This window comes from Chiloscyllium punctatum, chromosome 26, assembly GCF_047496795.1.
Source record: "Chiloscyllium punctatum isolate Juve2018m chromosome 26, sChiPun1.3, whole genome shotgun sequence".
NCBI classification, from domain to species: domain Eukaryota; kingdom Metazoa; phylum Chordata; class Chondrichthyes; order Orectolobiformes; family Hemiscylliidae; genus Chiloscyllium; species Chiloscyllium punctatum.
The window spans coordinates 48345867-48373815 of NC_092764.1; positions in this window are offsets into that span (position 1 = coordinate 48345867).

Below are 27949 nucleotides of genomic sequence, written 5' to 3' on the forward strand. Positions count from 1 at the left end.
ATGAAAATAGAATAGTGTAGGTTACATGGGTTTCAGATTGGTTTCATGGGTCAGCATGACATCGAGGGCCAAAGGGCCTGTACTGTGCCATAATGTTCTATATTCTATGTTCTATGTTTGCTTACTTACTTAACCTATCGCTATCTCTCTGTAAGCTGTTTGTATTCTTTGTGCAACTTCCCTTGTCAAGTATTTTTGTGTTGTGCATTGGGGGGTTGCTCAGATTAAAACATGTTTAGGTAATCTCCACTCCTATCACTCAGAGGAGTTAAATAAGCAAAGCCTAACTTCATATGAAGAACGAGTGCAAGCTCACTAAAGCTTGAAATTTCCCCTGGATATATACACCAGATTTTGCTGTAATTATGTTTTGTTTGTATTTGTTTAATAATTAACTTGTGAAATATCAGATAAGGGAGGTCCTAATTGCACTCTATTTCAATGTATCTGTTTTACATCTGTATCGGATTCCAATTTGCATCTACATTCTCTTGAGGCATTTCAATACTGGAAAACACAAAAAAATTATTTCCAAACAGATGCAGCTTCAATTAGTCTAGACGGAAATTTTATACAAGTATTTGTGAACAGCCTTATCAAGTGGGACTTGGTTTATTAATCACAGAGTTCAGATATGAGGTAAATATTTCCAGGGATTTTCAATGTACCTTCACTGACAAGATGTCCAATACAAGAGTATTCAACCTCCAGTTCTAAGGTCACATCCAGCCAGGTCTTGAATCCAACATAACTTGAATTCATTGCCACTTCAATGTTTTATTTGTTGATTTGTATGCTTTAGGATTTGAAGACTCGCAAAGGGTTTTTAAAGCCTTTTTGCTTTGTTATCAGTAGTTTGATCAGTAGATTTTAGAGTTTTGAGAATACCTCTTTCCCTATTCTCACCACATTAGTCCGTACAAAGATTGAGATTTCCTTTGCCCCTTTTAAACATTGGTGGTGTATTTGCCATTCCTCCTGTTGATGGACACAGACTTTAAGGACAACAACAATTGCAAACTTAAATCAAAAGTAGGATATGTTTCACACACTCCTGGATGCAAGGTGGAATATTTTATTACACATGCACGCTCGCAAACACACAAAGACAGATTGAATCTAAAAGGATAAAGAGATTCAATTAGCAAGAAAGTGTGTGTTTAAGCCACTTGTTCGACCTCAGTTGGAGGATTGTGTACAATTCTGAGCACCACATTGTTTGGAAGAACGTGAACATACTAGGGATTGCAGAAGCAGTTTACAAGAATGTTTCCAGTGATGGGAAATGTCAAAGATGGATTGAAGATTGTTTTGAAGACTGGGATTGTTTTCCTTGGAAAGGAAAAGGATAAGAGGCAACTTAACAGAGGTTTTCAAAATCCTGAGCGGATAGAACAGATAGAGAGAAACTGTTCTGGCTCGTAAAAAGAACAAGATAGTTTTGATATAAATGTGATTTATAAAAGAAGCAAGCGCGAAGGAAGGAAAAACTTCTTCAGTGAGTAATTAGGATGTGGAATCCGGCAGAGCAGATTCAATAGAGGCATTCCCGAAAGCATTGGAAAACAAAAATGCGCAATGTTATGGGGAAAATATAGGACAGTGGCAAAAGTTAGTGATGGCTAATTCATAAGTCAGTATAGGTTTTATAGACCCAATTGGTCTGTATTGACACTTCTTCTGTATTGCAACACTTCAGTCATTAGGTATAAAATAACTGAAGGCTACCAATTTATCAAAGTTCTGGTTTTTACGATGGAGCCCAAAAGTCCAAAACTGGAGTTAGCTATCTGGAAATCTTTTGTGGATGGTTGACTAGATTCAATTCCCTACAGTGTGGAAACAGGCCCTTCGGACAACAATTCCACACTGACCCTCTGAAGAGTAAACCACTCAGATGCATTTCCCTCTGACTAATGCACCTAAGACTATGGATAGTTTAGCATGGCCAATTCACCTCACCTGCACATCCTTGGAGTGTGGGGGGCAGCCTAAGCACCCAGAGGAAACCCACGCAGACACAGGGAGAATGTGCAAACTCCACACAGACTGTCACCCAAGGTGGGAATCGAACCCAGGTCCCTGGTACTGTGAGGTAGCAGTACTAACCACTGAGCCAATGACTATCTAGGAATTCAGGATTTATAAACAGTCTCTCTCTTTAACATTTATCTGATGTTCTTCTAAGGAATATTGCTGAAATGTAACATCTGGTTCACTGTTTTGATGAAAGAATGTTTTTCTTGCAAAAAGCAAAACTACAGGTTTTTAACCAACCAACATCTTTGCCTTTGTGGCCTAGAGTTAGAGGTTTTAATATCATCAGTAGATATTGATGTATTGTCCCGTTAATTGCCTACTACTTAAAAAGTATATGATTGAAAAGCTGTTGGATTCAACACAGTGGGCATCAAGTGACCAAGGCTTCCTTCTGGAAAGTGTGCAAACAGTTACTATCTTAGACAAAGGTACGCATTTCAGATAGACAGCTGACTACGGCCTTTCCCAGTGTTTGGTCATTTGCACATCCTTTTTCTGCATGGGTGCAACTTGCAATTCTATCGTGTTGGGATCTTTCTTTGAGATATTCCATCTTATGGTGGTTTATAACACAACAGTTAACATTCCAACCCCATTAGAAGATAAACGAGGCATTGATCATCTGGTAGACTTCATTTTCTGTGAAACTTCTGGAAGATTACAGTTGAATTCAGTCACATGATCATAGCAGCAATTTTTCTTGAAATATTTTGATGTGTTTCAAAAATATATAACTGTTATGTATAAATATGTATCAAAATTGTTTCTTAACCCAATCATGACACCTTTTAACATTTGAGGGAAACCAAATTTATTAAATGCGTTCTGCTAAAAGAATGGAAGCAATAAAGTGGTTTTGGGTCAGATTTTCTGAGGAGTGACAATCTCGCACAGATTGTCAATCAGCCCTTCTTTGTTATGAAAGATGGGAGCTCCACCTTTCTGAGAGGTTTAGATTACTTACAGTGTGGAAACAGGCCCTTCGGCCCAACAAGTCCACACCGCCCCGCCGAAGCGTAACCCACCCATACCCCTACATCTACATCTACCCCTTACCTAACACTATGGACAATTTAGCATGGCCGATTCACCTGACCTGCACATCTTTGGAGTGTGGGAGGAAACCGGAGCACCCGGAGGAAACCCACGCAGACACGGGGAGAACGTGCAAACTCCACACAGTCAGTCGCCTGAGGCGGGAATTGAACCCGGGTCTCTGGCGCTGTGAGGCAGCAGTGCTAACCACTGTGCCACCGTGCCGCCCACACAGTGCCGTGATTCCGATCAGGTCTCCCTCAGAAATATATAGCACTACTTCCATTCTGACAGTCCTTTCGTAGTGCAGAACTGTTAGAGGAGGGAAACTAAGCCATCTTTCACAGCAGTTAGCTGCTGTAATCCAAAATATGAAGGTTCATACCGCCACTTTGACGGCTGCTGTCAAACTGCAAGCATGTGAGACTCATGTGAAGTTAGGGTGTTGAGAGAGTAGGCTGCCAGATGGGTTCAGGGGACAGGGGTCAGATAGGCAAGTCAGGTGCGATCTGGCGAGTGGGTTGGAGTATCAGGTAGAATGCCAGGTTAGTAAGATGACAACTAGGTAGGGGGTACAGCATAATGTGGAGGATATGACAAATGAGTAGGATGCCAGCGTGCAAGTGGTGCAGTGCTTAGGATGGGTCACGGGTGGGTGAGAGATATCAGCTCGAGAAGGGGACAAGAAGGGAAGTGTGTATCAGGTTCGGGGTCTTGGGTCTGACAGCGGGGTGAGAGGCTGGGTTTGGTTGGATCTGGCATCAGTTGTACTGGAAGGGAGGGATATTGGGGTGTCAGATCTAGACCCGGAGGTGGGGTTGGGGATGTCAGGTCCACACCATTGGGAGAGCGGGGTAGGGCAGTGTCGTGAAGAGCATGTTCAGGTCTCCCCTAGAGAGGGGACAGGGTCCAGGGGCTGAGAAAGATTCTGGGAAATGTAGTTGGCTGTGTGCAAGATCAGAGCTGAAAATGTGTTGCTGGAAAAGCGCAGCAGGTCAGGCAGCATCCAAGGAGCAGGAGAATCGATGTTTCGGGCATAAGCCCTTCTTCAGGAATTCCTGAAGAAGGGCTCATGCCTGAAACGTCGATTCTCCTGTTCCTTGGATGCTGCCTGACCTGCTGCGCTTTTCCAGCAACACATTTTCAGCTCTGGTCTCCAGCATCTGCAGTCCTCACTTTCTCCTGTGTGCAAGATCAGTATGGGATCTGTTTAATAGTTTCTCAGGAGTTAGATATTCATTTACAATCTAACTTATCCAGAGTAACAACTTTGCTTTATTCAATCAGATCACTCTGAAGTCCCTAAAGAGGAGTTTCCCAGGTATTTTCTCTGGACTGATGGGGACTCCACAGGATTCCCAAACACAATCCTATCCTCACTGAAATAAAGATTGTCTGGCCAGTAGAAAATAAGGGCCATTAATTTAATCCTAATCAGGAGGTCACACACATTCACTGTGTGACTGGATTTCAGCTCCCCGTTATATCCCTTCACTTAATGTCCCCAAATTACATCTTCTTAGGCAAATTGTCTTAAGTAAAAAGTACACAAAATTCCAAATGTGGATATTAAGCACAAAGACTTCAATCCAGTTTAAGTTTAGAAACTTACTCAGATTCCTGACATCTGGAAAAACAACAATTATTAAGACTGGTGCTTTGAGGGATTGTTGTTAGGGCGCAAAAGTTTGGGACTGATTATGGAGGGAAGGTGTAAAGCATGCTTGCCTTCATTGCTCAGTCCTTTGAGGATTGGAGTTGGGACATTGTGTTGAGATTGTTGTTGAGGCCTCTTCTGGCGTACAGTGTTCAGTTCTGGTCACCCTGGTACAGGAAGGATATTATTCAGCTGGAGAGGGTTCAGAAGAGATTTACCAGGATGTTGTCGGTTATGGCAGGTTTGAGCTATAGAGTTAGGCTGGGACTTTTTTCACTGGTGCGTCAAAGTTTGAGGGTGACCTTATAGAGGTTTAAAAAATCATGAGGGGCATGGATAGGAAAAGATGGAGGTTTCAGACTCAGGGGCACATTTTTAAGATGAGAGGAGAAAGATTTTAAAAAAGGACATGAAGGGTAAATGTTTTATACACAGAGGGTGGGTAGCATGTGGAATGAATTTACCGAGGAAGTGGTGGATGTGGGTACAGGTACAACATTTAACAGGCATTTGGATAAATACATGAATAAGAAATGTTTGCAGGGATATGGGCCAACTGCAGGCAGGTGGGACTAGTTTAGTTTGGGATTATGTTCGGCACGGACTAGTTGGACCAAACATTCGATTCCGTGCTGTATGACTTTATTTTACAGTTTTCCTCCATAAACAATCACAAAGTTTTACACATTAAAAACAATCCCTCATCACACCCCTTATTAACAAGGGCCTACTTTCTCAAACCCGGTGTCTCACAACCAAATATGGGAATACCTGATCTGTTTTATTTCTGGGGTGACATTGGGTGGAGTAGGGTCTATATTGGTTTCAGGATTCTGCAGAAATCTGTGGGTTCCTGCTGACCTTTGGCAAACTGAGCTGCAGGACTCAGGCTGTCATCAGTTATAGGTCATAGCCTCAGAGGGTTCTAGGTTTCATTCAGAGGTAGTTACGCACAAGCTGTACTGGTGGCAGTTGCCATTGTGGCCAAAGATCAGGGAAGGTTTTGTTTTTGTTCCCTGCAGGAAGGTGGAAATAGTGAGAGGGAAGGTAAACCTTCCTTGCCCTGGGTAAGAGTCTGTCGGAATCTGCCCCCCATATTGGAATGCTTTTGTCCTCAGGGACAGTCCAGTCTCTGCAGTTCTGCACTGTGGCTTTTCAAAAGGGTGAGGCATCTCTGTCATGATCAATTTGTCTACATGGGAGAAAGTTCTGGAGAGCCTGACTTTCCGCTCATACATTGAGCAAATGGGCTTCTTCTCATTTACATGGAGCTGCCTGGTTTCAGATAATTTCTGTGTCCATCGTTAAATTTGGAGAGAAAGACTATGCTAGTTTGGACTGCATCTCCCTCAACCTCTGTTACTTCTACTCCAATACCCTGACTGCATTTTCATTGATTGATTGTTTGAGACACACTGAGCATCATCTGCCAATCGCTATGGCAACACATCAGGATCCCATTTAATAAAATAGTCTGTCTTCTCATTTTTCAAGTGTTTAAACAATGACTGGACCTTATCCAGATTTCTGTACCAATGTGGTGAAGTGGTTCTTTTTGAAGTGTCCCCTTCCTTTCCTTGGGATCGAGGCAGAGCCCATTTTGTTCACTGGGTCCCTTTTCATCCCATTTATTTCCTTTGGATCCTCCCTTGACCCTATTTACTGTGGCAGGCTCTGGCCTGACCACCTTCAGCACCTGTATCTGCTCAGTGTCCCAATGATGTCTGACTGGTTTGGACTTTTGTCCTTACTGTTCCTTGATTGCCAGTGAGGCCATTCCCAAGTAGGAAATCTGTTACTAGGATCTCTAGAATGATGCCCAAAGTTACAGGACCCCAGATCGAACCCATCCTAGTGGAACCCATCTTCGTGAGTGGAAGGGCACAAACATGTACTCCCCTGATCTGGGCCTTGGCTTGCTGAATAGACCAGGGTGGTGGGGTAGGGTGGTGTCCAGGAGGAGGTTTAAAACCCTCTCTGACATTCAAGACTGGGTAGTCCTGGTGTCTCTGAATAAAGCAAAAGACTCATTGTTTTCAGGAAAGGGTTCAGGAACACTTCTTGCAGTTTTCAGAGTATTTACCTGAAAGGGTCGCATCGGGGAAAACTCTCCCAAATGGCTATCTTCCCACAGCGAGGCTCCCTGTTGATTTTGCTGTACCCCCCTGCCAGGGTTCTCGCAGGTCTGATCTGGCAGACTGTCAGCATTCTCACTGGTTTCCTTTTTAACCTCCCTCATTCGGACCAAAGATACGCTGTCTGATTGCAATGTAAACAGCTCCTGGTGGATTTTTTCACACCCTCATTTGCTCTCCCCTTCCTGCGTGTGGCTTCTTTTTTTATTCCACCTCACTCCTCTCATCACCTCATTGAGTTTGGAGATTGCTCTGGATGGATGGGTTCAAGCTTTGAAACTTATGGGGCAAGTATTAATGGCCAGTGGTGACTGTAGCTCCTCTAGTTGTGGAAACTCTCTGTCTTCACAGTGTATTCTGAGGTTAGGAGCATAGGCAAATTTTAAAATTCTTCCAACAGCATTTGCCCACTTAATTCATTATAAGTGTGTGGTAATTTTAAAGAGGGAACCCATACGGGAAGTTCATTTGCTTTCATCTTCCAACCTTCACCTAGCTCTGCCTGGATTTCTATCAAGCACTCCAGGCTTGCTGAGAATGTTCTTCTTGGACTGAAATATATGAATCAGGGATGGAAGTTCTCTTCTTAGAATTATCAGGAACTTTGGAATCAGCAGTAAATAAATCTCTTGAGCTTTCCTGGTTAACTCACCTGATTCACGAGGATCCAGATTTCTTGATGTCATTGTATCTGTTCCACTGCACTAGAATGACACATCATCCTCTTCAGGTTTTAAGTCCATTAAACTGACTGGATAGAGAAAGGTACAATTTAGGTGAAAATGAGGCATGTAGATGCTGGAGGTCAGAGTCGAAAGTGTGGTGCTGGAAAAGCACAGCAGGTCAGACAGCTTCTGAGGAGCCGGAGAATTGACGTTTCAGGCAAAAGCCCTTCAATGGAGACCACTGTTTTCAAGATGGATTTGAGAGAGGAGATTTACATTGCATCCTGTCATTTTAATTCTTGCCTTCCCAGCCTGGGAATCTCCATGAAACAAAGTATCATACAAAAAGATGCAACAACAATATCATAAAAATTCACGATTGCATATGAGATTATTTCAGTTTTAGAGTTGAATTTATTTTGTAAAGCAGTGGGGCTTTGGAAAGGATAGATGTTGAGGGAACAAAACAATGATCCAAGCCAAAGTATCAGCCATATTAATGGAGAAACAAATATTCTGGAACGTCTTTTGAAATTTAGCAATCTGACCTGAAATGGCTTTTCTAAACCATCATTTGATATTATCAGTAATGCCATTAAACATGCCAGTTTTGTAATAAAGCACGGATCCAAAATATACTGACAGCACATTTAATTTTCTCATTTGAAGTGAATAACATCAGAACTATTTTGCCAAGACACACATTTGGATTTAAAACTTAAATTTACACTAGCTTTAATCAAACTATTTTTGCTGTCAAATATTAAACGGGACAATTTATCTACAAATCACATGGCTTCAAAGTGCTATCTCTTTAGCTTAATAGCCTAAACTGATCTAAAGGCAAAAACTGATCTTGTGTTAAAAATATGATGGGAATGTTTGTTTGAAAATAGAAATTTGCAAGTGAACATCTGTTCAAATTCACATTTGAATGTTTCAGATCTGCTTTACAAGAATAAAGTCCTATAGGCATTTGCTTTTTTGTTCTTTCAAACATTACCTAGTTAGATTGCAGTTGGAAAGATGACATTTACAATGGCAGCTTGGCGCCAACAACAAATGGTTGACATTTGCAATACATATCCAATTCCATCATTTCTAATAGTGTATTGCAAGGACCAGGATGATTAACTGAGCCCAGGAAACTAGTCACAACAAAGGTTTTTTGAACTGATAATCTCAATGCAATTTTCAAACATTGCAGCCAAAATGACACCATAATAATAGCTATGGTTTTGTTTATTTGCAAAACATTCTATGCAATCTACATATTTTTATGACCTGTCATCCTGTTATGATCCTCATAGAGACTGATAACTTCAAAAAAAAGTTTAAACTTCCAGTTAAGTAACTGATAATAATTGAAAGAATCATTTAAAAAAAAATCAAGCTTGAAGAAGTTTACTTAAACAAAATATCTGAAATCAAGATTGAGAAAACACCATTTCAGTAAGCAGTTTTTACTCCAAGCTACAGAAAAGGCCTCATATGTAATATTTTAAATGACCAATAATGCAAAGTAGCCGAGCAGAGGTTGATAGCCAAGTTCGGTACCCATGGGGATGACCTCAACTGGGACCTTGGGTTCATGTCACTGTAGAGTTGATTCCATTACACTACACACACACACACACACACACACATATACACACACACACACACACACGCACACACACACTTACATACTCACACATTGATGCAGATCGTCTTTTATACACACGCTCTCTCATACACATGCATATACACCACGCATATTCACACCCATGCATACACCCTCTCACAGGCTTATACTCCATCACACCCACACAAACACTTTACCAAGCTTTTACACATGAAACACACACTGTCTCATGTGCACTCACACTCACAGGCACACACTCACTCTCTCACTCTCTCATGCATGCGCACACACATATAAGTCTATGTGGTAAATATGTATTTGCAGAATTATATTTGCAGAGACATTCTATTTTGCTCAAAATGCACAATCTGCAGGCAATCAATCCATGTAATATTTTGTAAATTCCACTTTGGAAATAGATTCAGTCTGACTCAAGATTGGGATACAGACAGACTCTAATATCACACCTTTAATGCATTGTCTGAACTGAGATGTCACCTTTTTTTTATAAAACCTTAAGTTATCTAGAGAAAGTGACTTAAAAGAAGTTCTGCGATTTACATATTAATGAACTGAAACCTGCAACCCATTCTAAACATTGAAAGACTTAATAGCAATCTAGGCTTGCTCAACATATCATCTTAATTGCATGACACCATAATCATTTGCTATAAATTCTGTGTCTTACAATCTTATTCTGGTTGGCACAGTGGCACATGGGTGGCACAGTGGTTAACACTGCTGCCTCACAGCGCCAGAGACCCAGATTCAATTCCCACCTCAGGCAACTCTCTGTGTGGAGTTTGCACATTCGCCCTGTGTCTGCGTGGGTTTCCTCTGGGTGCTCCGTTTTCCTCCCACAATCCAAAAATGTGCAGGTTAGGTGAATTGGCCATGCTAAATTGCCTGTAGTGTTAGGGGCAGGGGTAAATGTAGGGGAATGGGTCTGGGTGGGTTGCGCTTTGGCAGGTCGGTGTGGACTTGTTGGGCCGAATACATGAAAGGGCCTGTTTCCACACTGTAAGTAGGTAATCTAGATTATTCTCCACAACAGCCTGATGAAGGAGCAGCGTTCCAAAAGCTAGCGCTTCCAAATAAACCTGTTGGACTATAACCTGGTGTGGTGTGAATTTTAACTTGGTCCACACCAGTGCAACACCGGCTCCTTCACATTACAGTTTTGAGCTGTACAAAGTGTTTTCAATTTTTTGACATGGTGTCAAGATCATACAACACAGTGGCAGGTGACCTCAGTATGAAGAGAGGACTTTGCATCCACTAGGCTTTTGGGGTCCACTCTCCAGGAAAGATTCATCTGTGATGAGTAGATCGGTGATGAGGAAGTGTTTCCCTCATGTTCATTTATTTTGCCACCTGCCACACTGTTCATCTTGCTCTGACAGCCAAGAACTTGGAGACACAGTCAGGAGTATAGTGCAAGGTTCTCCCCTAGTCGTCCAGCAATCAGAAGTGTAACATGAGTTTGCTCCAAATGTCTTGGTGGGCTCCAAAGATCTCCTCATACTCCCATCATCAGATGGTGGAAGGGAGGCATGAGCTCTGTGTACTGGGGATAGATTGTCCGTGAGCAGCTCAACTTCGGTTCTTTATTTAGACTCAAAAACAGATTAACTCAGGAACTGCAGTCACTGCCAGGGTAATGTACATTCACAGATATACTTGGGCAGGCCATTTGTTCATCATCTTTATTTATGATTTCAACATTAATTTAACCAACTATAAATGGGTGTAGAAATAAATGGGTAGATGTAGAAATAAAGGATGGGTGTAGAAATAAATATAGGCAGATTTACAGGAGACAATGGGGTCGTTTAAGTTCTTCAATGATGCTTTATTTGGTTTTTGCATAACCCAATACAATATAGCGTGTTAGCTGTCAGTCTGTCAGTCTCTGTCTCGCTTTTCCCAGGAATTGTGTTATGACCAGACTGTGGTTGAGATTTCCCAATTCATGACGGCTCCCATGTTAGAAGGGATGAACGGACCCCTTTCTTTGTTCATCCACCCTCTCAGTTGGTTGCAAGATTAATTTAAGTGTCTTGCGGACACTTTTGTCCCAGATCAAAAATATGAGTGCTTTAAAAAGAAGTCAAGCTTTCTTGAATTAACAAAAGGAGTGAATTCATTAACGAATACATGAAAGAAAAAATGCTAACGCACTCACATATACAAAGAACAGGTGAGCCAGGAAAAATAAAAATAAATATAAATGGATCTGTCTCTGAACTGTTTTCAAACAGCGGAGAGTTGAATATTGTAGCCATCACTGTGCTAGTTATCAGTAGCATTGATATTGGTATTTGAACAGACACTAGATTATAGTGGCACTACAAAAGCACAGCAGGTCAGGCAGCATCCGAGGAGCAGGAAAATCGACATTTCAGGCAAAAGCCCTTCATCAGGAATAGAGGCAGGGTGCCTGCAGAGTGGAGAGGTAAATGAGAGGAGGGTGGGGGTGGGGAGAAAGTAGCATAGTGTACAATGGGTGAATGGGGGTGGGGATGGAGGTGATAGGTCAGAGAGGAGGGTGGGAGAAGGTAGCAAAGAGTACAATGGGTAATGGGGGTGGGGATGGAGGTGATAGGGTGGAGTGGACAGGTGGAAAGGAAGATAGGCAGGTAGGACAGGTCATGAGGGTGGTGCTGAGCTGGAAGGTTGGAGCTGGGGTGAGGTGGGGAAAGGGCAAATGAGAAAACTAGTGAAATCCACATTGATGCCCTGGGGTTGAAGTGTTCTGAGGTGGAAGATGAAGCGTTCTTCCTCCAGGTGTCAGGTGGTGAGGGAGCGATCGTGGAGGAGCTGAAAATGTGTTGCCGGAAAAGCGCAGCAGGTCAGGCAGCATCCAAGGAACAGGAAAATCGACGTTTCAGGCATGAGCCCTTCTTCAGGAATCCTTCTTCAGGATCGTGGAGGAGGCCCAGGACCTGCATGTCCTCAGCAGATTGGGAGGGGGAGTTGAAATGTTGGGCCACAGGGCGGTGAGGTTGATTGGTGCTCGTGTCCCGGAGATGTTCCCTAAAGCATTCCACTAGGAGGCGTCCAGTCTCCCCAATGTAGAGGAGACCGCATCGGGAGCGAAGGATACAATAAATGATATTGGTGGATGTGCAGGTGAAACTTTGATGGATGTGGAAGGCTCCTTTGGCGCCTGGATGGAGATGTGGGCACAGGTTTTGCAATTCCTGTGGTGGCAGGGGAAGGTGGCAGAACGGGAGGGTGGGTTGTAGGGGGGGTGTGGACCTGACCAGGTAGTCACGGAGGGAATGGTCTTTGCGGAAGGCGGAAATGGGTGGGGAGAGAAATATATCCCTGGTGGTGGGGCCCGTTTGGAGGTGGCAGAAATGTCGTTGGATGATGTGGTTTATACGAAGGTTGGTAGGGTGGAAGGTGAGCACCAGGGGGGTTCTGTCCTTGTTACTGTTGGAGGGGTGGGGTTTGAGGGTGGAGGGGCGGGATGTGGAGATGTGTTGGAGGGCATCTTTAACCACGTTGGAAGGGAAATTGTGGTCTCTAAAGAAGGAGGCCATCTGGTGTGTTCTGTGGTGGAACTGGTCCTCCTGGGAGCAGATACGGCGGAGGCAGAGGAATTGGGAATACGGGATGGCACTTTTGCAGGAGGTATGGTGGGAAGAGGTGTAATCCAGGTCGCTGTGGGAGTCGGTGGGTTTGTAGAAAATGTCAGTGTCAAGTTGATCATCATTAATGGAGATGGAGAGGTCCAGGAATGGGAGGGAGGTGACAGAGATGGTCCAGGTGAATTTAAGGTCAGGGTGGAATGTGTTGGTGAAGTTGATGAATTGCTCAACCTCCTCGCAGGAGCACGAGGTGGCACCAATGCAGTCATCAATGTAGCGGAGGAAGAGGTGGGGAGTGGTACCGGTGTAGAGTGCTGATGCAGCATAGATTGCAGTTTCCAATTCCGGTTTGATGTTGTGAGTATTTCTGAAAAAAGAGGCAGGTTGTTGAAGCTTTAAATCTTGTACTTATCAGGACAAATGCAAGGAAACGAGCTGATTGGTTCACAGAGGACTCTGATTGGTAAAAATGTTGCCATGGCAAATGCACCAGTGAAGTGATCACAAATCTTTTGTTTAAATTCAAGAAAAGGCAAGTCAAATCTAATTGGTAAAGCTGTGCATCAGAGAATGCACAAAGGAACAGTATCCCCTAAATTTTTCTCAAATTGAAAAGGTGTAATGTCTAGACAAAGCAACTATTACTGTTCCACGAGAATTAATGCTGGAATTCAAATATTTCATATCTTTATTAATGACTTGTGGCATGATGAGAAACAATGGTGAATAAGGTTGATGTCATGATTTGGAGATGCTGGTGTTGGACTGGGGTGTACAAAGTTAAAAATCACACAACACCAGGTTATAGTCCAACAGGTTTAATTGGAAGTACACTAGCTTTTGGAGCGACGCTCCTTCATCAGGTGATAGTGGAGGGCTCAACTCTAACACGCAGAATTTATAGCAAAAGTTTACAGTGTGATGTAACTGAAATTATACATTGAAAAATACCTTGATTTGTCTGTTGAGTCTTTCATCTGTTCGAATACCATGATAGTTTCACTTCTTTCACGTGTAAATCACAAAACCTTTTTTTAAAAAAGTTGCATTCTCAGGTTAGTTGTAACAATAGGTGTTAGCTAGACAATATGTTGGAGGTGTTGGCCCCTTGTGTTCTCTGACTATGCCATGATGTTTAGATTGATTCTAATCTAAAAAGTGGGATAACAGAGTTTTACATGAATTCATGCAGTTTTTGAGCAAAGTACAATGTAACTCTGCAAGCACAAATTCACCCCACAAAATATATGTGTGCATGTGGGTCTTTGTCTGTGTGTGTCTGTCTGTCTGGGGTGGGGGTTGTGAGTGTGAGAATGTGTGTGTGTGTGTGTCTATCTGTCTGGGTTGGGGGTTGTGACTGTGAGAGAGAGTGTATATGTGTCTGCAGTGAGTGTAGAGTGTCTTAAGTCTGTGAGAGGGTGCATGTGGGAGTGTGTGTGTGTGTGTGTTCGGGGTGGGGGTTTGTGAGTGTTTGTGAGAGAGTGTATATGTGTGTGAATGAGTGTAGAGTGATCTAAGTCTCTCAGAGGATGCCTGTGTGAGTGTGGGAGTGTGTGTGTCTGTAAGGGTGTGTGTGAGTGTCTATGTGCATGTCTGTGTATATGTGTGTGTATAGAAGTGTGTGTGTGTGTGTGTGTGTGTGTGTGTATAGTGCAATGGTGGTCACCTGTAATGTGACATGAACCCAAGGTCCCGGTTGAGGCCCTCCCTGTGGGTACCGAACTTAGCTATCAGCCTCTGCTCGGCCACTTTCCTCTGCTGCCTGTCCCGAAAACCCCCTTGGAGGATGGTCACTGAAGGTCCGAGGTCGAATGTCCTGCACCACTGAAGTGTTCCCCAACTGGGAGGGAACCCTCCTGTCTGTTGATTGTTGTGCGGTGCCCATTCATCTGTTGTCGTAGCCTTTGCGGTGCCTCAGGGCATCCTTGCCTGCAACGTATAAGATAGACAATGTTGGCTGAGTCACATGAGTACCTGCCATGTACAAGGTAGGAGATGTCCCCACGTGTAGTGGTGGTATCTATGTCCACACTCTGACACGTCTTGCAGCGCCTACCGTGACAGGGTTGGATGGAGTTGTCCTGAGAACCAGGAAGCTTGCTACGAACAATGATTTGTTTGAAGTTTGGTGATTGTTTAAAGGCAAGTAGTGGAAGCGTGAGGAAGGTCTTGGTGAGGTGCTGACCCTCATTGATAACGTGTTGCAAGTCACGAAGAACATGGCATAGTTTCTCAGCTCCTGGGAAGTACTGAACAATGAAGGGTACCCTGTCGGTTGCAGATGCACTCACACATGCACCCCCTCACAGACTTAAGACACTCTACTCTCACTACACACACACACACACACACACACACACACACTCTCTCTCACACTCACTACCCCCGACTCAGACAGACACACACACAGACAAAGACCCACATGCACACATATACATATACGTCTGTGGGGTGAATTTGTACTTGCAGAGTTACATTGTACTTTGCTCAAAAACTGCATAAATTCATGTAAAACTCTGTTATCCCACTTTTTAGATTAGAATCAATCTCAACATCATGGCATAAACAGAGAACACAGGGGGCTAATACCTCCAACATATTGTCTAGCTAACATCCATTGTTACAGCTAACACCCATTGTTACAGCTAACCTGAGAATGCAACTTTTTAATATAAAAGGTTTTGTGATTTACACGTGAAAGAAGTGAAACTATCATGGTATTTGAACAGGTGAAAGACTCAACAGACAATCAAGGTATTTTTCAATGTATAATTTCAGTTACATCACACTGAAAATTTTTGCTATCAATTCTGTGCCTTACAGTTGTGTCGTCCACTATCACCTGATGAAGGAGCGACGCTCCGAAAGCTAGTGTGCTTCCAATTAAACCTGTTGGACTATAACCTGGTGTTGTGTGATTTTTAAGATTGATATCAGTGAGGTCATGATAATGTGAGAAAAAGATGGAATAAGGACCAATGTGTGTAGAATCGCAAATACACTTTCTCCTACCCTTCCTAATGTATGGTGGTATGTTTAATAATGTCTATCGATGATCGCTTATCTGAGTCCAAACTTGATCTTGCTACTTGAATTTAGTATAATGATGAGCACAATAACTTAGAAAGAATATATTTGCCATGAAAGTCATAACGTTCTCTACAATATGGTTAGAAATATAAAACAAGGCTTGCTTTCCCTAGAATATAGAGGTGATTTAATCAAGTTTTTAATAATTATTCATGGAATAGAGATGTCACTGGCTGGTCTAGTCCTTATTGCCCATTTTTAGTTGCCTTTGAGAAGGTGCTAGTGAGCTGTGCAACACTCTGAAAGCTTGTACTACCAAATAAACCTGTTGGACTATAACCTGGTGTCATGTAGAATCGATAATACACCCTTTCCTCCCCTTCCTAATTTTTTTTTAATATTGCCCACCCCAGTCCAACACCAGCATTTCCACATTATTCTTAAACTGCTGCAGCCTATTTGTTGTAAGTAGACGCACAATGCCACTAAGGAAGGAGTTCCTGGATTTTGTAGCCAATGACACTGAAGAAATGGTGATACAGTTCCAAGTCAGGATGGCAAATGGATTGGTGGAAAATTTACAAATGATGGTGCTCCCATGTATCTGCTATCCTTGTTATTCTACATCGTTGTGGTCATGGGTTTGGAAGGTGCTGCCCAAGGAGCCTTGGTGAATCTTGTAGGTGGTACACGCTGCTGCGACTGGATGTTGGTGAGGGAGGAAGTGGATGATTGTGGATGTGATATCAATCAAAAGAGGTGCTTTGTCCTGAATGGTGTCAAGTTCTTGAATGTTATTGGAGACACAATCATCCAGGTAAGTGGGATTTTTCCATTGAAGTCCTAAATTGTGACTTGTAGTTGCTGGACAGGAGGGTGGGGATCAGGAGGTGAGTTACTCTCTGCAGGATCCCTAGTTTCTGACCTCACCTTATAGCCACAGTATTTATATGGTTATTCCGGTACAGTGTCTTCTCAATGAAAACCCCCAGAAGGCTGTCTGTTCCGATGTGGTGAACATTAACCTGGAAACAGTAACAATAAGGAAAAAATAGCATTTCTATGAAACTTCTGGGGAAACCATTTTTTTTCAAATAGGAAAGAATATTAAGAATTTGCATCACCTGTAAAGGGATCAGTTTTAATTTTTTGGACAGTATGAAATTCTGACCCATGTGACTTGGAAGTATTGCCAATAGGAAACAAAGAAATGGAACACATGACCAGTGGCAAAAGGGAGTCTTCAAGGCACAAGGACTAGAGGAAGAAGAAAGAGAAAGATGACAAACTGGAAAAAAAAGCAACATGGAATGAAGAAGAGGAGGGTAAATCAACGAACTCTCCATGACAGGGTCAGTTTTCTGTTTGGCAGTAAGAAGAAAAGTATTTTCCAGAAGCTCTTGGGGAAATGATATAAAGATGAGTTAAATGGGATTTAATCCTAAAAACAATGTAAAATAGTATCGGAGGACCAGATCGCGAACCTATTATTGCTGTTTCATCGATTTGAAATGAACTTCAGCAGCATATGCTATTCGGAGCAATGTGACCTAAGAGAGAGAGATTCACTTCGTCAGTGGTAACAATATTTAGGGACCGGAACACTGCTGCCAGTGAATATGACTCCAGAGCTGAAATAATTGAAACCCTATATGCTGGAAATTAAGTTTGAGAATCTTGGGACAGGTGCAGTGAAAGGATTGTTCATGGTTGTGTGAGATGTATATTTGCTGAATGAATAATTTAACTAAAAGTGAAATGTTCCTTCAGTTGAAATATCATTTGCTTATTCATTTATGTTTAGTCCACATTTCCTTCGATACAAATCAGAGGCAAAGTTAGAAAGAAGTGAAACATTGTTAGTAATTTCTTCATTTTGGGGTCATTCGGTTAATTTGTTTATCTTAGTTTATAGCCTCCTCACAGGAATTGTAACATTCCACCAATGAGGAAGTTGAACAGGGGAACAAGCTTTCAAATTAGATATCTACTCAGGAGGAACATTAGGAAATGTTTCATTCTGATAAGGATGGTAGAAAGGGAAACTCTGTCCCAGAGAGCAGAAAATATTAGCTTTTTTATTATTAAAACTGAGATTCAATAGATGATTTTCTGACCAAGAGCTTTAAATAAGATATATGAAGCCAAAGATCTCACTGAATGGCAGGACAGAATTAAGGGCTGAATGATGCGTTTCTGCTCCTGTGCTTCTCTGATTAAATTATATACAATATACAACACAGAAACATACCACCTGGCCAATTTGTCCACATCAATGTTTATACTGTACACAGCTCATTTTATTCCAATTACCTCAATATAGCCTGCCCTGTGACCATCTATTCATTGCAAACAGAGAAGAAAAATGGTGTATGTTCTTTTATTAAGTCTTTCTTGTCTTAATCACATTAAAACATTTAGTTTTTTTTTCTTGCACCAAACACAACTCTTGCAATGTCTCTGAAATGAAACAGGCAAATTAAAGTACAGCACTTTTTTTCAACCTTCATTTAATTTACTTCTGCCCCACTTGCCAACTATAAGTTGCTATGCCAAAGATAAGAGGTGAGCTGCCAACATTAACACTCCTATGGTCACTATAGATCAGCAGCACACTTCAAATTAAGCACTTTATAGCTTCTGTTGACAATAACTGGGGTTGTAAATTGTACCAAGTATAGCATCAATGTTGGAAAGTGTCAATTTCTGTAATAGCAATTAGAATGTCAACCTTTAAAGAAGCTGAGTCAATGGTCTATCAAAAGAAATGACTTTTACAGCCAAGCAGCATTATGAATGGTCAATGGTTTCTGTTTGAAAGGAAGTTGTGGATTCTAAAAGGACACTGAATATAGATTCTGGAGTTTGGTGACTTCATTCAGCAGTCAATTCAAACCCTTCATCAAAATGAACTATTAATTGCCATCTATTAAAAAGGTAAGAATGCTTATTTCACCATACCCTATTCAATTGCTCTCTAAAGTTAAAGAGTGAGAATCCTCAATGTCCTTCTCTCATTTCCTTAACTCTTCATGCACAGATAGCATCTTGGGCTTAGTGCACTCATGGGTTTGGAATTTTCACTGTGCAATGCACATGTGCTCATCCTATATCAGAAGTACAACATTGGATCATTCCGCCTTCCGCAAAGACCGTTCCCTCCGTGACTACCTGGTCAGGTCCACGCCCCCCTACAACCCACCCTCCCATCCTGGCACTTTCCCCTGCCACCGCAGGAACTGTAAAACCTGCGGCCACACCTCCTCCCTCATCTCTATCCAAGGCCCTAAAGGAGCCTTACACATCCATCAAAGTTTTACTTGCACATCCACTAATATCATTTATTCTATCCATTGCTCCCGATGCGGTCTCCTCTACATTGGGGAGACTGGGCGCCTCCTGGCAGAGCGCTTTAGGGAACATTTCCGGGACACCCGCACCAATCAACCACACCACCCCATGGCCCAACACTTCAACTCCCCCTCCCACTCTGCTGAGGACATGGAGGTCCTGGGCCTCCTTCACCGCCGCTCCCTCACCACCAGACGCCTGGAGGAAGAATGCCTCATCTTCCACCTCGGAACACTTCAACCCCAGGCATCAATGTGGACTTCAACAGTTTCCTCATTTTCCCTTCTCCCACCTCACCCTAGTTCTAAACTTCCAGCTCAGCACTGTCCCCATGACTTGTCCGGACCTGTCCTACCTGCCTATCTCGTTTTCCACCTGTCCACTCCACCCTCTCCTCCCTGACCTATCACCTTCATCCCCTCCACCACTCACCCATTGTACTCTATGCTACTTTCTCCCCACCCCCACCCTCCTCTAGCTTATCTCTCCACGAAACGTCGATTTTGAAACTCCTTGGATGCTGCCTGAACTGCTGTGCTCTTCCAGCACCAGTAATCCAGAATCTGGTTTCCAGCATCTGCAGTTATTGTTTTTACCTCAATTGTTGGTGTCTAGTGCATATCTGAAGGGTCTATTGCAATATGTAAATATCAGAGCCTCAATTTGTCAAAAGCTTCTTTTGTGAAAGGCTTTCCCAGCCTCCATGTGATAACCACACTCAAAAATTATGGTACTAACAAACAAGATGGATCTTTCAGCATCCCTATTCAAACTCTTATATGCTGGTTAGTTGCTGATTTGCCGTTTATGCTGCTCATTAACTTTACAACAATTTCTGCTCTATTTCCCCTGTTCTTTAGCTTAATTCTACCTTCAGCTAGCACATTGTTTTAATGCTAAATTGTTTCTATTTATTTTTAGGACAGTTTTATGAAAGACATGGTGGTTTGGTAAGTTTGCAGACATACCTTCTTGACGGGTGAAGTGGTGCAATGAGGGCAAGGGAGTGAGAGAGGAAGGTTGATTTAGCAGTGCCATATTCAAAATGTGTTTTCTGGGAGCACTTCACCAACTTCAACTTTTCATGAAGCAAGGTCCCAGCTGCTTATTCTTCACCAGTGACACTGGCATGGAGTTACATCATCTGGAGCAGCTGCATCATAAGTCAAGTCATAGAAAATGTTGTCTTATGGCACAGATTCCAAATTTGGCTATAGTGTATTCACTTCCTTCCTCCAAGTCATTAATATATATTGTAAACAGTCGTGGACCCAGCACTGATCCCTATGGAATTCAATTCATTACGGGTCGCCTACCGGAAAAAGAACCCTTTATCCCCACTTGCTGTTGCCTGCCCATTAGCCAATTCTCCATCCATATCAATATACTCGCTCCCACACTGTGAGCTCTTATCTTATGACTTAACCTTTAGTGATGTACTTTGTCAAGTGCCTTCTGGAAGTCCAAATATAACACATCTAGTGGTTCCCTTCTATTCACTCTGGTTGAGACTTCTACGGCAAACTCTAAAAAACTAGGCAGATGTGATTTCCCTTTCATGAACCCATGCTCTGCTTGATTAGGTTATTAGGTTTGTAAATGTTCCATTATTACTTCCTTAATAATTGATTACAGTACTTTTCCAACAATAGACATTAGGCTAATCAGTCCATAGTTATCCACTTCTTGTCTCCTCTTTTTGAACAGGGGTGTCTCATTGGCAGTTTTCCAATCCTCTGAAATTTCTCCAGAATGCATGAATGTTTGGAAAATTACAAACAATGCATCCACAATCTATGCAGTTATTTCTTTTCGAATCCCTGGATGTAAGCCATCAGGGCCAAGGGACTCATCATCCTTTAGCCCTATTAGTTTGCTTAAAACTACTTCAGTGATGATGATAGTTCTTAATTCTTCCCTCTTATTCCTTAGAATCAATGGAATGTTCAAAGTATCTTCCACTATAAAGACTGATGCACAATATCTATTTAACTCCTCTGCCATTTCCTTATTTCATAATACTATGTCCCAAAACAATTTTCTAAGTGATCTATATTCACTGTCTTCTTTCTTATGTATTTGATGAAGCTCTTATTGTCAGATTTTATATTCCTCGCTAGTTTGCCCTTGTGGTTTATTTTCTCTATCTTTATTATCTTTTTAGTCATCTTTTGCTGAATTCTGAATTTATCCCAGTCAGAAAATCATACAGCATGGAAATAAACCTTTCAATCCAACTCGGGCATGCAACCAGACATCCCAGTCTGACCTAGTCCCATTTGCCAGCATTTGGTCCATATCCCTGTAAACTCTTCCTATTCATGTACCCATCCAGGTTCCTTTTAAATATAGCCATCTTCACTACTTCCTCTGGGAGCTCATTCCATATACGCACCACCCTCTGAGTGAAAAAGTTATCCTTCATGTGTTTTTTTAAATCTTGCCCACTTCACTTTAAACTTATGGCCTCTAGTTTTGGACTCCCCCACCCTAGGAAAAGAAACCTTGGCAATCCGCCCTGTCCATGCCCCTTATGATTTTACAGTCAGCTCTCAGCCTCTGACACTCCAGGGAAAAACATCCCAGCTTATACAGCGGCTGCCTATAGCTCAAACCTTCCAGTCCCCAGCAACATCCTGTAAATCTTTTCTGCATTATCCTCAAATGTAATGACATCCTTCCTATAGAAGGCCCATCAGAACTGTATGCAGTATTCCAAAAGTGGCCTCACCAATGTGCTATGCAGCTGCAACATGGCATCCCAATTTCTTTACTCAGTGTTCTGACCAATGAAGACAAGTGTGCCAAATGTCTTCTTCATCACCCTGTCTGTCTCTGACACTACTTTCAAGGAACTAAGCACCTGCACCCCCAGGTCACTCTGTTCAGCATTGCTTCCCAGAGCCCGATCAGTAACTGTGTAAATCCTCCCTGACTTTACTTACCAAAATGTAACCATCACATTCACAAAATTAAACTCCATCTGCCACTCCTTAGCCCTCTGGGCCATCTAATCAAGGTGCCATTGTCCTGTAAGATAATCTTCACTGTCCACTACTCAACCTGCTTTGGTGTCATAGGCAAACTTACTAACTGTACCTCTTATATTCACATCCAAATCATTCTGCTAAATGACAAAAAGCTGTGGACCCAGCACTGATCCATGTGACACACCACTGGTCACAGGCCTCCAGTCCAAAAAACAACCCATTACCACACTATGCCTTTTACCTTAAAGACAACTTTATATCTAATTGGCTAGCTTCCCTGGACCCTATATGGTCTTGCCTTACTAACCAGTCTACCATGGCTGCTCCCAGTCTGTCTAATAATGATTCATTGTTATTTCCTTAAAGTAAGAGTAAATCTTCAGTCTCAGTTCAGCTGAGGGATCTGCTTCAGTCAATGTTATGTGATTCTACAAATTTCTCTCTAAACTGCTGTCTATTTTCTTAAAAGGAAGATAAATTGCATCAGGAACCATTGTCTTTCTATTCCTGTAACAGTCCAAAACAGACAGTCCAGTTGCACAGTCATTCAGTCCCATACACTGTCGCAGTTTCATCTAATGCATAGAGGAAAAAAAAACTTTTGTTTCAGTTGTTTCTTCCAAGTGCCAGATGCTCAGTGAAAGTGTTGATTTGTTAGATAGTGAACAGATCACGAATCTCATTGGTGCCACTTCACTCACCACAGGAAATCACATCAGTGGAAATCAAAGAAGAAAATGAAAATCTTTATCAATGAGTATTAAAATACAGAGGGACTTACTTTATAGACAGAACACTGAGTGGCGTAATTGAACAATTCTGACAGAAAAGCTCTATAACTCATTGTTATATAAAAATGACATCACCAAGGGATTTTCAGAAGACCTTAACTGAAGACACGTTAAGAGGGTTCATGATGTTTGATATTTACATTCTTTAAACTATTATTACCAGCGCCAATATCAATATCCACAAACAATAGCAGCTCCAAATACTTGTAACAATCAAAATAAAATCAATGTTAAATATTATGTAAACAAAATTACTTTATTTAGATGCCATGCAGCTATGAAGAGAGGTTGAGTAGGTTAGGTTTATTTTCATTAGAAAAAAGGAGATTGAGGGGGGACCTGATTGAGGTTTATAAAATCATGAAGGGTGTAGACAGGGTGGATAGAGACAAGCATTTTCCCAGGGTGAAGGGTTCAATAACGAGATGTCACACTTTCAAGGTGAGAGGTGAGAAGTTTAAGGGGGATACACGTGGCAAGTACTTCACACAGAGAGTGGTGGGCGTTTGGAACGCGTTGCCAGCAGAGGTGGTAGAGGCAGGCACGGTAGATTCATTTAAGATGCGTCTGGACAGATGCATGAGTGGGTGGGGAGTAGAGGGATACAGATGCTTAGGAATTGACTGACAGGTTTAGACAGGACATTTGGATCGAATCAGGCTTGGAGGGCTGAAGGGCCTGTTCCTGGGCTGTAAATTTTCTTTGTACGCTGTGGAAACAGGCCCTTCAGCCCAACAAGTCCACACTAACCCTCCAGAAAGTAACTCTTCCAGACCCATTCCCCCATGTTTACCCCTGACTAATGTACTCACCACTATGGACAATTTAGCATGGCCAGTTCACCTGACTTACACATCTTTAGATTGTGGGAGGAAACTGGAACACAACCCACACAGACACAGGGAGAATGTGCAAAGTCCACACAGACAGTTGCCCAAGGTGGGAATTGAACCCAGGTCACTAGCACTGTGAGGTAGCAGTGCTAACCACTGAGCCATTGTTTAAGATATTAAAAAGATAGCACAAAGTAACTAGTAACATTGTACAGACATGATCGTTTTGGTGATGCTTATGAGAGAAACAGGACTGGATCTTTTACTTGGCATCCAGAAACAGCTTCAGGTGCTGTCAAACTTCTCATTGGCTTATGTCAAAACAAGTTCAGCTTCTGAGAATGCCTTGATGATAAATTTCAACTATAAGATGTGTGATTCACTTTTGCCTTAGCCAAAATATAGAACCAAAAACAATTAAGATGAAGTATGACGGAATTATGTATATAAATAATGGCTTTTAACATGAAGGCAGGTGTAATGAAGGAATATCCAACGTTCACACTTCTTCAAGCCTGAAACAGAAGACACGAAATGAAAGCCTCAAGGCAACTATCATTATTATTCTGCTGTCATTTGTATTACTGATTTGTGGCTATTACAGCATCGATGAATTGGAACTTTTGAAACTAATATATCGTATTGGTCTGTTATTAAATATCATGCTAACTGCAAATGCCAGCGATGTCTTGCACTTTTAGGAACATAGTCATCTAGTAGAAATGCTTAAATGTTATGTGACATAACTGATGGCAATTAAGAATCAATTGGATTTGTTGTGGATCTGGAGTCACGTATAGGCCAGACTAGGCAGTTTTCTTCCCTAAATGGCACTGAAAATCCAGATGGGTTTTGGGTTATGGTCATCATTAATCTTTTCATTCTGAATTTTTATTGAATTCAAATTCCAACTGGATCCCTGGAATATTACCTGGGACTCTGGATTAAAAGTCCAGCGACAATACAAATAGGCCATTGCCTCCCCCACTCTGACATGATTTCACCTGCAAATGGTATATCTCACATGATTTCACCTGCAAATTTGTAGCAAATGATTGCTACAAACAATCTCTCTCAATTCAACCTTTTATTTCACCTTCACAGACATAAAACTCCTGCAAAATTTCCACTCGTCATTCAATCATGACAGCCACACCATCCAAGATTTGTTCAGGACACTTACCAACACAATTCCTTCATTCTTGCAGGAAACATTGACATACAAGAGTTGGGAACAAGAACAAACTGGAGGCAAATGTGCACACTTGTATGTTTTAATCCTAATGGAGGAGACAATGCTGACCATCATGGGAAAAGGTCATTACTAAGGCAGTGACCAGCAGCATCCCCAAAATAATCAATGATGAGTTGATCTGTTTACCCAACCATACTGCTTTAATCCCACTTCTCTCCCATCTGTCAGTTACTTCTGACTGAGACGCTGTAGTTGGTGTTCATGTTGTCTCATTATCAAATTAAATCCTGGACGAGCCCTTGTTTTGTGGGCGGCACGGTGGCACAGTGGTTAGCACTGCTGCCTCACAGCGTCAGAGACCCGGGTTCAATTCCCACTCAGGCGACTAACTGTGTGGAGTGTGCACATTCTCCCCATGTCTGTGTGGGTTTCCTCCCACAATCCAAAAATGTGCAGGTTAGGTGAATTGGCCATGCTAAATTGCCCATAGTGTTAGGTGAAGGGGTAAATGTAGGGGAATGCGTCTGGGTGGGTTGCGCATCGGCGGGTCAGTGTGGACTTGTTGGGCCGAAGTTTATATTGCAATCTTACAGCAGACCAATACTTTTTACTTTTACAATGGACAAAGTGTGACATCTAGGGAGCCTATTTAAGAAAATATAGTCCTAAGACTCTACTCTTTTGAATAAACAACAGTAAATTTAACTGATAATGATAGAACAGTAATATAATCTACAAAACAAGCACAATTTGTTTCTAACACCCAAAATTAACCTGTTGTAAGTACGGGTAACAGACTGATCAAGCACCTCACGGTGTACATCAAATAATACACATGATCAAAACAGATCCCCCAGATTAAATCGGCAATGCCCCAGACATTAATGAATAGTGGATGATCAAATCTCACTAAATTTCACAAGAGATTACAATTCTTCACTTTTACCATCTGGCCATGACCCTCACATTCATGGACTGCCTTAATGATTGTTCACAGTCTGGTCAATGATACTCCTTTCCTGGGTCAACACTCAGGACTCTGAAATTGTCCACTAGTATTCATTCACAAGAACAACTCCAGCTCTTCGCTGATATCTAGCCTTACCATGCCAGTCCTGCTGTTGAGGTTTCACCTGAGCTTCCATCTTGTTCAACTGCATCAAGCAACTGCAAACATTGGATGTGAGCTTTTCAAACTCCACTCTCTCAGCTGCATTTAAGTGTGAATGTTCATGCGCCGCTTCAAAGCTGCCCCATGCCTCCCTTATACACAGAGCCAATCTTCTCACTCCGTCAGTTCAACAGGATTTCATCTGAGTCCTGACTCGAACACATAACTGCCAAATAATTCCTTGAACTATTTCCTGAGATCATTCTAACAGCACAGAGCCATCCAACTGCTCTTGATAGATCACAGAGTTCTCTGCACAGAATCAATGTAATTCAGCCTTCCCATCAGCACCACTAAATCCAAACAGTCCTAACAATGCTCTGAGTTAGATAGTATTTCCAAGGGAATTGGAAGAGGTAAGAACTTTGAGGCAGGCAGTCAGCATCACTGAGAGGAATGGGCAAGGTGACAACCCCAAGACAGACAGTCAGTATCAGGAAGAGGAGCTAACTTCACCAGGATGTGCAGATGAGATGTGGATCCTGGGACAGGCAGTTCAACACTTCTGCCTCCACTACTTTCTGAGACAGGGACCTAAAGGGCAACTTTTTCACGCAGAGGGTGTTGCCTGTATGGAATGAGCTGCCAGAAGAAGCAGTGGACGCTGAAACAATTACAACATTTAAAAGGCATCTGGACAGGCATATGAATGGGAAGGGTTTACAGTGATATGGGCCACGTGCTGGCAAATGAGACCTACATTAGGTTAGGATAGCTGATTCAGCACAAACAAGTTGAACTGAAGGGTCTGTTTCCGTGCTGTACATCTCTGACTATGACTCTATGACTAAGACTTCCAAAGTTGCACCACCCACTGAGAAAATATTCTCCTCATCTTGATCCTGAAAGAGTATTCCCTAACTTTAAAATACAGCCCCTGGACTGTTCTGGACTGACCAATAACAGAAAATATCTTTTCAACATGGACCTTCACAAGACCTCTCCAAAGGTCAAACTTCAAGCAAGTCACCATTCACTCTCCTCAACTCCAGTGGAAACAAGCCAAGCCGTCCGACCTAATTTTATGAGGCAGCCACCTCATTCCGGGCATCAATCCCGTAAATCTCCTCTAACCAATATATTCACATCCTTCCTCAAATAAGGAGCCCAAAACTGCACATTATATTCAAGAATTATACATCAATTCCATGTATAAATTATACATACCATCCTTACTCTTATGTTCAATTCCTCTCATAATAAAGCAAAGTATCCTATTCACCTTAATTTTGTACAATATTAACATACGATCATTTTGTGATTAGTACACCAAAACACCTAAATCCCTCTACACTTTGGAATTCTGTACTTGTTCTCTCTTTAAGTAATGCTCTGTTTTTTAAATCTTGCTGCCAGAATGAACAATTTTCCCACATATACACCATTTGCCTGATTTTTACTGACACACTTAATCTTTTGATATCCATCGGCGACATCCTTTGTCTTCTTCACAACATACTTTCCTACACACCTTGATCTTCTGTGAAATTGGCCACCATGCCTTCACTCTCCTTACCTAAAATATTGGTGTAAATTGAAGCCTTATATAGACCTCTGCAGGACAGCATAGCAATAATTTTACAAATGTTAAATGGTATTTATTTACCATTGGATGTCCTCCTCATGTTAAACATTCAGGTTGAATTTTTTTAAGGTGAGAACTGACTTTGGCTTCCTTACATGCTTTGTGATTTAGGTTACTCACAGTGTGAAAAAAGGCTCTTTGGCCCAGCAAGTCCACACTGACCCTCCAGAGAGCAACTCACCCATTTAACACTACAGGAAATTTAGCATGGCCAATTCACCTAAACTGCACACTTTTGGACTGTGGGAGGA